This window comes from Triticum dicoccoides, chromosome 7A (genome assembly GCF_002162155.2).
Source record: "Triticum dicoccoides isolate Atlit2015 ecotype Zavitan chromosome 7A, WEW_v2.0, whole genome shotgun sequence".
Lineage (NCBI taxonomy): Eukaryota > Viridiplantae > Streptophyta > Magnoliopsida > Poales > Poaceae > Triticum > Triticum dicoccoides.
This window is the reverse complement of record NC_041392.1, coordinates 485,085,572-485,096,469: the sequence shown is the minus strand read 5'-3', so window position 1 is coordinate 485,096,469 and position 10,898 is coordinate 485,085,572.

The following is a 10,898-nucleotide window of genomic DNA, read 5'->3' as shown; positions in this document are numbered from 1 at the left end:
CAAATTACTATTTGCAAATTGATAGAACTTCAAATAATTATGATGATATCCAAGCAATGATCATTATATAGGCATCACGTCCAAGATTAGTAGACCGACTCCTTCCTGCATCTACTACTATTACTCCACACATCGACCGCTATCCAGCATGCATCTAGTGTATTAAGTTCATGGAGAAACGGAGTAATGCAATAAGAACGATGACACGATGTAGACAAGATCTATTCATGTAGGAATAGACCCCATCTTGTTATCCTTAGTAGCAACGATACATACGTGTCATTTCCCCTTCTGTCACTGGGATTGAGAACCGTAAGATCGAACCCATCACAAAGCACCTCTTCCCATGGCAAGAAAAATCGATCTAGTCGGCCTAACTAAACCAAAGATTCAAAGAAGAAATACGAGGCTATAAGCAATCATGCATATAAGAGATCAAAACTCAAATAACTTTCATTGATAAAATAGATCTGATCATAAACTCAAAGTTCATCAGATCCCAACAAACACACCGCCAAAAGAGTTACATCAAATAGATCTCCAAGAGACCATTGTATTGAGAATCAAAAGAGAGATACTAAGCCATCTAGCTACTAACTACGGACCCGTAAGTCTACAATGAACTACTCACGCATCATCGAAGAGGCACCAATGAGGATGATGAACCTCTCCGTGATGGTGCCTAGATTGGATTTGTGGTTTCTGGAACTTGTGGGGGCTGGAATTGTGTTTCATCGACTCCCCTAGGGTTTTTGGAATATTGGGGTATCTATAGATCAAAGAGGCGGTGTGGGAGGCAGCCGAGGTGGGCACAACCCACCAGGGGGTGCCTGGGCCCCCAGGCGTGCCCAGGTGGGTTGTGCTCCCTTCAGAGACCCCCTCTGGTACTTCCTTGGCCCATCGTGTGTCATCTGGTCCAAAAAAAATTCTCTAAGAAGTTACGCTGCATTTGGACTCCGTTTGGTATTGATTTTTTGTGAAGTAAAAAACAAGCAAAAAACAACAACTAGTACTGGGCACTGTGTCAATAGGTTAGTCCCGAAAATGATATAAAGTTGCTATAAAATGATTGTAAAACATCCAAGAATGATAGTATAACAGCATGGAACAATCAAAAATTATAGATACGTTGGATACGTATCAGTCGTCTCACCAACTATCTACAACTATTGCTAACGCATAGCGATAAAGTAAAGCAAATACATGGTGCTTTAGTGATTGACACGTAGGTCATACAATAATTAAAGACAACCCTAAGGGTCCTTCCGGTTGTCGTACTGATTGACATGCAAGTCGTGGTCTTATTACAAAACATGATCATCTCATACATCAACATATATCAAATCATATCTTGACCATATCACATCGCAACATGCCCTACAAAAACAAGTTAGACGTCTTCTACTTTGTTTGCAAGTTTTACGCGGTAGCTACGGGCAACTAGTAAGAACCATTCTTACCTACGCAAAACCACAACAGTGATTATCAAGTTTTCTGTTTAAACCTTCTTCAAGGACCGGTCGTAGTCAAATTTGATTCAACTTAAGTAGGAGAAACAGACACCCGTCAGCCACCTTTATGCAAAACAAGTTGCATGTCAGTCGGTGGAACCGATCTCATGTGCATGGACATGTAAGGTTGGTCCAGGCCGCTTCATCCCACAATGCCACCAAATCAAAATAAGACATTGCTGGTGAGCAATATGAACACCACCGCCCTCAACTCCTTTGTGTTCTACTCGTGCATATCATCTACGAAATAAACCTGGCTCGGATGCCACTGTTGGGGAACGTTGCATGAAAAACAAAAAATTCTACGCACATGCAAAATGTATCCATGGAGATGCACAACTACGAGAGGGGAGAGTATGTCTACGTACCCTCATAGACCATTTAGCGTAAGCGTTTATCAATGCGGTTGATTTAGTCGTACACCTTCACGATCCAACCGATCAAGTACCGAACGCATGACACTGATACGTCTCCAACGTATCTATAATTTTTGATTGTTCCATGCTATTATATTATCTGTTTTGGATGTTTTATATGCATTAATATGCTATTTATATTATTTTTGGGACTAACCTATTAACCTAGAGCCCAGTGCCAGTTCCTATTTTTTTCCTTGTTTTAGAGTTTCACAGAAAAGTAATACCAAACGGAGTCCAAACGGGATGAAACTTTTGCGATCATTTTTCTTGGGCGAGAAGACATCCGGAGGGCTTGGAGTGCACGCCAGGAAAGCCATGAGGCAGCCACAAGGTCGAGAGGCATGCCCAGGGGGTAGGGCGTGCCCCCCACCCTTGTGGGCCCCTCGTGACTCCACCGACCTATTTCTTCCGCCTATGTATTCTCAAATACCCCAAAACCTTCCAGGGGAGCCACAAAACCACTTTTCCACCACCAACACCTTCTATACCCGTGAGATCCCATCTAGGGGCCTTTTCCAGCGTCCTGTCGGAGGGGGGTTCGTTCATGGAGGGCTTCTACATCAACACCATTGCCTCTCCGATGAAGCGTGAGTAGTTTACCATAGACGTACGGGTCCATAGCTAGTAGCTAGATGGCTTCTTCTCTCTCTTTGTTTCTCAATACCATGTTCTCCTCGATGTTCTTGGAGATCTATTTGATGTAATACCTTTTTGTGGTGTGCTTGCCGAGATCCGATGAACTGTGGATTTATGATCAGCTTATCTATGAATATTAGTTCAATCTCATCTGAATTCTTGTATGCATCATTTGATATCTTTGCAAGTCTCTTCGAACTATCGATTTGGTTTGGCCAACTAGATTGGTTTTTCTTGCAATGGGAGAAGTGCTTAGCTTTGGGTTCAATCTTGCGGTGCTCGATCCTAGTGACAGAAGGGGAACCGACAGGTGTTGTATTGTTGCCATCGAGGGTAACAAGATGGGGTTTTCATCATATTGCTTGAGTTTATCCTACTACATCATGTCATCTTACTTAATGCGTTACTCTGTTCTTCATGAACTTAATACTCTAGATGCAGGCAGGAGTCGGTCGATGTGTAGAGTAATAGTTGTAGATGCAGAATTGTTTCGGTCTACTTGATACGGACGTGATGCATATATTCATGATCATTGCCTTAGATATCGTCATAACTTTGCTCTTTTCTATCAATTGCTGAGCGATAATTTGTTCACCCACCATAATATTTTCTATCTTGAGAGAAGCCTCTAGTGAAACCTATGGCCCCCGGGTCTATTTTCCATCATATAATCTTCTATTTTCTATCATATAAATTTCCGATCTACAATTTTAGTTTCCTATTTACTTTCTTTGCAATCTTTTACTTTCCAATCTATAAACCAAAAATACCAAAAATATTACTTTACCATTTATCCATATATATCAGATCTCACTTTGCAAATAACCATGAAGGGATTGACAACCCCTTTGTCACGCTGGGTGCAAGTTGGTGTTTTTTTGTGCAAGTATTCAGTGGCTTGTGCGTTGTCTCCTACTGGATTGATACCTTGGTTCTCAAAAGCTGAGGGAAATACTTACTCTACTTTGCTGCATCACCCTTTCGTCTTCAAGGGAAAAACTAACGCAAGCTCAAGGGGTAGCATGAAGAATTTCTGGCGCCGTTATCGGGGAGATCTACACCAAGCCGAGACATACTAAGTACCCATCATAAACTCTCATCCCTCGCATTACATTATTTTCCATTCCCCTCTCGTTTCCCCTCCCCACTTCTAAAACGTCTTCTTCGCTTGCTTGGTTGCTCGTTTGCAGTTGCCACCATGTCTGAAATTGGGGAGCTTATCATTGAAAATCTTGAGGAAAAACCAGAATCTTGTTCTTCGGATCATGCTGAAAATCCGCCTAATTACAAAAAAATCTTTCGTGTGGGGGATGGTAATATTATCGGAAAGAGCGTTATCCAAGAATTATTTGATTGTACGGGATCCATGCCTATTAATAAAAGACCTATTCTTATTGAGACAAATTGTTATGAAGATGTTATTGTTATGCTTGTTGAGAAATTGGAAAGAAAATTTGTGCATCTTCATCCAGCCTTGCAAAAAGTGTTTTATGAACTTCCTAATATTAATCATCCAATAGCTAAAAAGATTGCCACTATTATCCTTATGCGTGAATTAAATTTTATAATACAAGAAGCTAGGGATATTTTTGCTTTCTATAAAAAGGATGTTGAACACCCTCCAATTATAGATATCCTTCATGATAAAGAAACTATGCGTAGTTTGGAATCTAGGGGTTATCAATCTTATAGTGAAAATCTTAGGAGAAGAGTCCCCCAATCAGAGATCTCTCAATCTTTGTATCTTGAAAATTTTGAGGAGTTTGATTTGTAGGGGAATTTATGTAGGATTTAATAGATATTGGTTGAATAAAATGGTGAAGGAACCTTTTAGAAACGAGCTTCGTATCTTATACGATGATATATATGGTAATGATCCCGACTATGGGTTTATGAATGTTAAAATTACCAATCAAAGTCCTTTCCATGATTTAAGTTCATCCACTAGAAGGGAAATAAAGGAAAGGATAGAAATGCTTAGATGGGTTTTGGAGGATTTGGTGAGAAAAGAATTACATACTGAAGACGAGAATACTTAGATCTATTCGTGTTTTATGCCTAGCTAAGGGCGTTAAACAATAGCGCTTGTTGGGAGGCAACCCAATTTTATTTTTGTTCTTGCTTTTTAGTTCCTGTTTTGCATTAAATATTTCATATAGCCTCTGGTTAGATGTGGTTTTATGTTTTAATTAATGTTTGTGCCAAGTAAGACCTTTGGGATAGCTTACGGTGATAGTTGATTTGATCTTGCTGAAAAATAGAAACTTTTGCACCCAGGAGATTAATTTTCATTTTACCAGAAGCGCGATAAAATACTGATTCTTTTTGAAGAAGACTAATAAACAAATTTCTTAGGTCGTCCTAATGTTTCGGGATTTTTGGAGTTACAAAAGTACTCAAAATCTCCAGATTGCTACATACTATTCTGTTTTTGACAGATTCTGTTTTTCGTGTGTTGTTTGCTTATTTTGATGCATCTATGGCTAGTATCAGGGGGTATGAACCATGGAAAAGTTGGAATACAGTAGATATTACACCAATATAAATAAAGAATGAGTTCACAATAGTACCAAAAGTGGTGATTTATTTTTCTTATAGTAACAGAGCTTACGAGATTTTTTGTTGAGTTTTGTGTTGTGAAGTTTTCAAGTTTCGGGTAAGGATTTGATGGTCTATGGAATAAGGAGTGGTAAGATCCTAAGCATGGGGATGCCCAAGGCACCCCAAGGTAATATTCAAGGACAACCAAGAACCTAAGCTTGGGGATGCCCCGGAAGGCATCCCCTCTTTCGTCTTCGTCTATCGGTAACTTTACTTGAGGCTATATTTTTATTCACCACATGATATGTGTTTTGCTTGGAGCGTCTTGTATGATTTAAGTCTTTGCTTTTTAGTTTTCCACAATCATCCTTTATGTACACACCTTTTGAGAGAGACACGCATGAATCGTGATTTATTAGAATACTCTATGTGCTTCACTTATATCTTTTGAACTAGGCAAATTTGCTCTAGTGCTTCACTTATATCTTTTTAGAGCATAACGGTGGTTTTATTTTATAGAAATTAATGAACTCTCGCACTTCACTTATATTATTTTGAGCGTCTTTAAAAACAGCATGGTAATTTGCTTTCATTATAAAATTGGTCATAATATGATAGGCATCCAAGAGGGATATAATAAAAACTTTCATATAAAAGTGCATTGAATACTATGAGAAGTTTGATTCCCTATGATTGTTTTGAGATATAAATATGGTGATATTAGAGTCATGCATGTATGGTGAACCGTTATGTGATGAAGTCGGAGCATTATTTATTTTTTGATTGTCTTCCTTATGAGTGGCAGTTGGGGACGAGCGATGGTCTTTTCCTAACAATCTATCCCCCTAGGAGCATGCGTGTAGTACTTTGTTTTGCTGACTAGATTTTTGCAATAAGTATGTGAGTTCTTTATGACTAATGTTGAGTCCATGGATTATACGCACTCTCACCCTTCCACTATTGCTAGCCTCTCTTATACCGCGCAACTTTCGCCGGTATCATAAACCTACCACATACCTTCCTCAAAACAGCCATCATACCTAGCCATTATTGCATTTCCATAGCCATTCCGAGATATATTGCCATGCAAGTTTCCACCATTCCGTTTATATGACACGCTTCATTATTGTCATATTGCTATGCATGATCATGTAGTTGACATCGTATTTGTGGCAAAGCCACCGTTCATAATTCTTTCATACATGTCACTCTTGATTCATTGCACATCCTGGTACACTGCCGGAGGCATTCATATAGAGTCATATTTTGTTCCAAGTATCGAGTTGTAATTCTTGAGTTGTAAGTAAATAAAAGTGTGATGATCTTCATTATAAGAGCATTGTCCCATGTGAGGAAAGGATGATGGAGACTATGATTCCCCCACAAGTCGGGATGAGACTCCGGAAGAAAAAAAAGGCCAAAAAAATGAGAGAAGGCCCAAATAAAAAAATAAGAGAAAAGAAAAAAGGGGCAATGCTACTATCCTTTTACCACACTTGTGCTTCAAAGTAGCACCATGATCTTCATGATAGAGAGTCTCCTATGTTGCCACTTTCATATACTAGTGGGAATTTTCATTATAGAACTTGGATTGTATATTCCAATGACGGGCTTCCTCAAATTGCCCTAGGTATTCATGAGCAAGAGAGTTGGATGCACACCCACTTAGTTTTCTTTTTGAGCTTTCATAAACTTATAGCTCTAGTACATCCATCGCATGGCAATCCCTACTCACTCAGATTGATATGTATTGATGGGCATCTCCATAGCCCGTTGATACGCCTAGTTGATGTGAGACTATCTCCCTCTTTTTTGTCTTCTCCACAACCACCTTCTATTCCACCTCCTCCTTCTCCTATTTGGCCTCCCTCCTTAGGGGGGCATGACACCCCTTGTGGGCTGGTGTGCTCCCCTCCTATGGCCCATAAGGCACGTTAATCCCCCGGGGGGTTCCGGTAACCCCCCTGGTACTCCGATATGTACCCGGTACACCCCGAAACACTTCCGGTGTCCGAATATCATCGTCCTATATATGAATCTTTACCTCTCGACCATTTCGAGACTCCTCGTCGTGTCTGTGATCTCATCCTGGACTCCGAACAACATTCGGTCACAAAATCACATAACTCATATAATACAAAATCGTCATCGAACGTTAAGCGTGCAGACCCTACGGGTTCGAAAACTATGTAGACATGACCGAGACACCTCTCCGGTCAATAACCAATAGCGGAACCTGGATGCTCATATAGGTTCCCACATATTCTATGAAGATCTTTATCGGTCGTACCGTAATGACAACATACGTTATTCCCTTTGTCATCAGTATGTTACTTGACCGAGATTCAATCGTCGGTATCTTCGTACCTAGTTCAATCTCATTACTAGCAAGTCTCTTTACTTGTTCCGTAATACATCATCCCGGAACTAACTTATTAGTCACATTGCTTGCAAGGCTTCTTATGATGTGCATTACCGAGAGGGCCCGGAGATACCTCTCTGATACTCGGAGTGACAAATCCTAATCTCGTTCTATGCCAACCCAACAAACACCTTCGGAGATACCTGTAGAGCATCTTTATAACCACCCAGTTATGTTGTGATGTTTGATAGCACACAAGGTATTCCTCTGGTATTTAGGAGTTCCATAATCTCATAGTCAAAGGAATATGTATATGACATGAAGAAAGCAATAACAATAAAACTAAACGATCAATATGCTAAGCTAATTGATGGGTCTTGTCCATCACATCATTCTCCTAATGATGTGATCCCATTCATCAAATGACAACACATGTCTATGGTTAGGAAACTTAACCATCTTTGATTAATGAGCTAGTCTAGTAGAGGCTCACTAGGGACACGGTGTTTGGTCTATGTATCCACACATGTATCAAGTTTCCGGCTAATACAATTCTAGCATGAATAATAAACACTTATCATGATATAAGGAAATATAAAATAAGAACTTTATTATTTCCACTAGGGCATATTTCCTTCAATCTCCTACTTGCACTAGAATCAATAATCTAGATTACATTGTAATAATTCTAACACCCATGGAGTCTTGGTGTTGATCATGTTTTGCTCGTGGAAGAGGCTTAGTCAACGGGTCTGCCACATTCAGATCCGTATGTATTTTGCAAATCTCTATGCCTCCCTCCTTGACTTGATCACGGATGGAGTTGAAGCATCTCTTAATGTGTTTGGTTCTTTTGTGAAATCTGGATTCCTCTGCTGAGGCAATTTTTCCAGTATTGTCACAAAAGATTTTCATTGGACCCGATGCACTAGGTATTACACCTAGATCAGATATGAACTCATTCATCCAGACTCCTTCATTTGCTGCTTCCGAAGCAGCTATGTACTCTGCTTCACACGTAGATTCCGCCATGACGCTCTACTTGGAACTGCACCAACTGATAGGTCCACCATTCAATATAAATACGTATCCGGTTTGTGACTTAGAGCCATCTGGATCAGTGTCAAAGCTAGCATCAACATAACAATTTACGATGAGCTCTTTGTCACCTCAATAAATGAGAAACATATCCTTAGTCCTTTTCAGGTACTTCAGGATGTTCTTGACTGCTATCCAGTGATCCACTCCTGGATTAGTTTAGTACCTCCCTGCTAAACTTATAGCAAGGCACACATCAGGTTTGGTACACACCTATGGTTGAGGCATAGGGAATGATTTTCATTTTATCTCTATCTACTGCAGTGGTCGGGCATTGAGTCTGACTCAACTTCACACCTTGTAACACAGGCAAGAACCCTTTCTTTGAATGATCCATTTTGAACTTCTTCAAAACTTTATCAAGGTATGTGCTTTGTGAAAGTCCAATTAAGCGTCTTGATCTATCTCTATAGATCTTAATGCCCAATATATAAGCAACTTTACCGAGGTCTTTCATTGAAAAACTTTTATTCAAGTATCCTTTTATGCTATCTAGAAATTCTACATCATTTCCCATCAACAATATGTCATCCACATATAATATTAGAAATGCTACAGAGCTCCCACCACTTTCTTGTAAATACAGGTTTCTCCGAAAATTTGTATAAAACCATATGCTTTGATCACCTCATAAAGCATATATTCCAACTCCGAGATGCTTGCACCAGTCCATAGATGGATCGCTAGAGCTTGCACAATTTGTTAGCACCTCTAGGATTGATAAAACCTTCTGGTTGCATCATATACAACTATTCTCTAAGAAATCCATTAAGGAATGCAATTTTGACATCCATTTGCCAGATTTCATAATCATAAAATGCGGCAATTGCTAACATGATTCGGATAGACTTAAGCATCGCTACGGGTGAGAAGTTATCATCGTAGTCAACTCCTTGAACTTGTCAAAAACCTTTCACGACAAGTCGAGCTTTGTAGACAGTAACATTACCATAAGCGTCAGTCTTCTTCTTGAACATCCATTTATTCTCTATGGCTTGTCGATCATCGGGAAAGTTAACCAAAGTCCACACTTTGTTCTCATACATGGATCCTTTCTCAGGTTTCATGGCCTCAAGCCATTTATCAGAATCTGGGCTCATCATTGCTTCTTCATAATTTGTAGGTTCGTCATGGTCTAGTAACATGACTTCCAGAATAGGATTACTGTACCACTCTGGTGCGGAGCGTGCTCTGGTTGACTTACGAGGTTCGGTAGTAACTTGATCTGAAGTTTCATGATCATTATCAGTAGCTTCCTCTCTAGTTGGTGTAGGCATCACTGGAACGGTTTTTTGTGATGAGCTACTTTCCAATTTGAGAGAAGGCACAATTACCTCATCAAGTTATACTTTCCTCCCACTCACTTCTTTCGAGAGAAATTCCTTCTCTAGAAAGGATCCATTCTTAGAAACAAAGATCTTGCCTTCGGATCTGTGGCAGAAGGTGTACCCAACAGTTTCTTCTGGGTATCCTATGAAGACACACTTCTCCAATTTGGGTTCAAGCTTATTAGGCTGAAGCTTTTTCACATAAGCATCGCAACCCCAAACTTTAAGAAACGACATCTTAGGTTTCTTGCCAAACCATAGTTCATACGGTGTCGTCTCAACGGATTTAGACGGTGCCCTACTTAATGTGAATGCAGCTGTCTCTAATGCACAACCCCAAATGATAAAGGAAAATCGATAAGAGATATCATAGAACGCACCATATCCAATAGAGTATGGTTACGATGTTAGGACACACCATTACACTACGGTGTTCCAGGTGGCATCGGTTGTGAAATTATTACACATTGTTTGAAATGAAGGCCAAACTCGTAACTCAAATATTCGCCTCCGCGATCAGATCATAGAAAGTTTATTTTCTTGTTACGATGATTCTCCACTTCACTCTGAAATTCTTTGAACTTTTCAAATGTTTCAGACTTGTGTTTCATTAAGTAGATATACCCATATATGCTCAAATCATTTGTGAAGGTCAGAAAATAACGATACCCGCCGCGAGCCTCAATACTCATCGGACCGCATACATCAGTATGTATTATTTCCAATAAGGCATTGATACGTATCCAACGTATCTATAATTTATGAAGTATTCATGTTATTTTATTATCATTCTTGGATGTTTTACAATCATTTTATAGCAACTTTATATCACTATTTGGGACTAACCTATTGACCCAGTGCCTAGTGTCAGCTGCTATTTGTTGCTTGTTTTTACATCACAGGAAATCAATATCAAACGGAGTCCAAACACCACAAAACTTTTTGTGGATTTTTATGGACCAAAAGACATGCAGTGGGCCAAAGAAGCACCTGGGAGTGCCCC